We start from the raw sequence: 2,129 nt of genomic DNA, 5'->3' as shown, positions 1-2,129 counted from the left end.
TTCATCCCCTTCTTCCTTGCTTTTTTAATAGTTTTACTATATATATATATATATATATATATATATATATATATATATATATATATATATATATCCCTTGACAAAAGTGTTAAGTTTTGTTTATTATCTATATAAGTTGGTTAGGGTTGCCATAACAAAGTATAACCAAGTGCTCTGAATAATAGAAATGAGTTGTCTCACAGTTCTGGAGACTAGAAGTCTGAAATCACAGTGTCAGCAGGGCTGGTTCCTTCTAAGGGCAATGAGGGAAGAATATGTTCCAGGCCCCTGTCCTTAGTTTATAGATGGCTATTTATTTATTTAGCATCAGGGATAGAACCTAGGGGCACTTAGCCACTGAGCCACATCCCTAACTTTTTTATCTTTTATTTAAAGTAGGCTCTAACTGGGCTGCGGTTGTGGCTCAGTGGTGGAGTGCTTGCCTAGCATGTGTGACATACTGGGTTCAATTCTTGGCACCACATACAAATAAATTAAAATTCATCAACAACGAATATAAATATTTTTTTAAAAGTAGGCTCTTACTAAGTTGTTTAGTGCCTTGCTATATTACTAGGCTAGCCCTGAACTTATGATCTTCCTGCCTCATCTTCCTGAGTCATTAGGATTACAGGCCTTCCAGCAACATAGGAGATTTCTGTGAAGAGATGTGTACTGGGGATTGCACCCAGGAGTGTTCCATTACTGTTATATCCCTAGCCCTTTTTATTTTTGAGTCAGGGTCTTACTAAATTGCCTAGGCTGGTTTCAAATTTGTGGTTCTCTTGTCTCAGTCTTTCCAGTAGCTGGGATTACAGCAAGGCACCACCATGCCCAGTTTGTTTTCCCCTTTTTATAAGGACACCTTTCATATTAAATTAGTGTTCACTTCAATGACTTCATTTTAACTTGATTCCTTCTGTAAAAACTCTTGTCTCCAGATAAGGTCACACTTGAGCTATTGAGGGTAAGGATTTCAACATATGAATTTTAAAGGAAACAATTCAAACCATAAGATTGTCACAAATAGGATTCTCAATATTTTGATTAAAAAAAGAAAAAAATGAAGAAAAAATAAGGTTCTCAGAAAAGCAGACAGTAAAATGGAGTTCAGCATATACAGTATTTATTAAGGCGTATCCTTAGGATCAATATCTCGGGGAAGAAGGAAAAGGACACAGAACATAGGCAGAGGGAAAGTTATGTGACGCAGGCCCAACAACTACTTTAGCTGACCCCACAGGGAATCTGAAGCAACAGTGGTCCTTCAGAGTTGTGTCAAGTTGGGCCAAGATGGATAGGCCTTTATACAACCACATAAATCAGTGACTGAACTTGGTCATTGCTTGCCCAATGCAGTTCTTTGCAGCTTAGGCAGTCTCTGAAGGGGCTGACAGCTGAAAGCATCTGCCAGAAGCACTTCAGCAGCCAGGCAGCAAGTCCCTGAGTAAAAAGAGATATAGACAGTGAATCAAAGTGTCTATGATGCTAGCTTTGAATTGTGGAAAAATGGAGGCTCGTTATATGTCTTCTGTAACTTGGTTTTCAAAAAATTTTATGCAGATATTCAGAAACCCTCAAAAGTAAAATAATACAGTTAACCCTCATATACTCATCATCTAGATTCACCAATTACCAAAAATTTGCAACATTGATTCATTTCTCTCTCTCTCTCTCTCTCTCTCTCTCTCTCTGTAACAGGGATTAAACCCAGTGGTGCTTAATCACTGAGCAATATCCCCAGCCCTTTTTTAATATTTTATTTAGAGAAAGGGTCTTGCTTCGGGACCTTGATAAGTTGCTGAGGCTGGTTTTGAACTTGTGGTCCTCTTGCCTTGCCCCCCTGGGCCACTGGGATTACAGGCATGTGCTACCAGGCCCAGCTTGCCTCTCTTTTTGTTATTTCAAATCATATTTTATGTTATTTCAGCACTATATGCTTCAATTTTATGTATGTATGTATGTATGTATGTATGTATTGGGGATTGCACCCAGGAGGGATCTACCACTGAGCTACAACCCCAGCCCTTTTTATTTTTATTTTGAGGTAAGTCTTGCTAAGTTGCACAAGCTGCTCTCAAACTTGGAATTCTTCTGCCTTAGCTTTCCTAGTAGCCAAAATTACAGGT

This window comes from Marmota marmota, unplaced genomic scaffold (assembly GCF_001458135.2).
Source record: "Marmota marmota marmota unplaced genomic scaffold, marMar, whole genome shotgun sequence".
Taxonomy (NCBI): Eukaryota; Metazoa; Chordata; class Mammalia; order Rodentia; family Sciuridae; genus Marmota; species Marmota marmota.
This window is presented reverse-complemented; position numbering follows the sequence as displayed.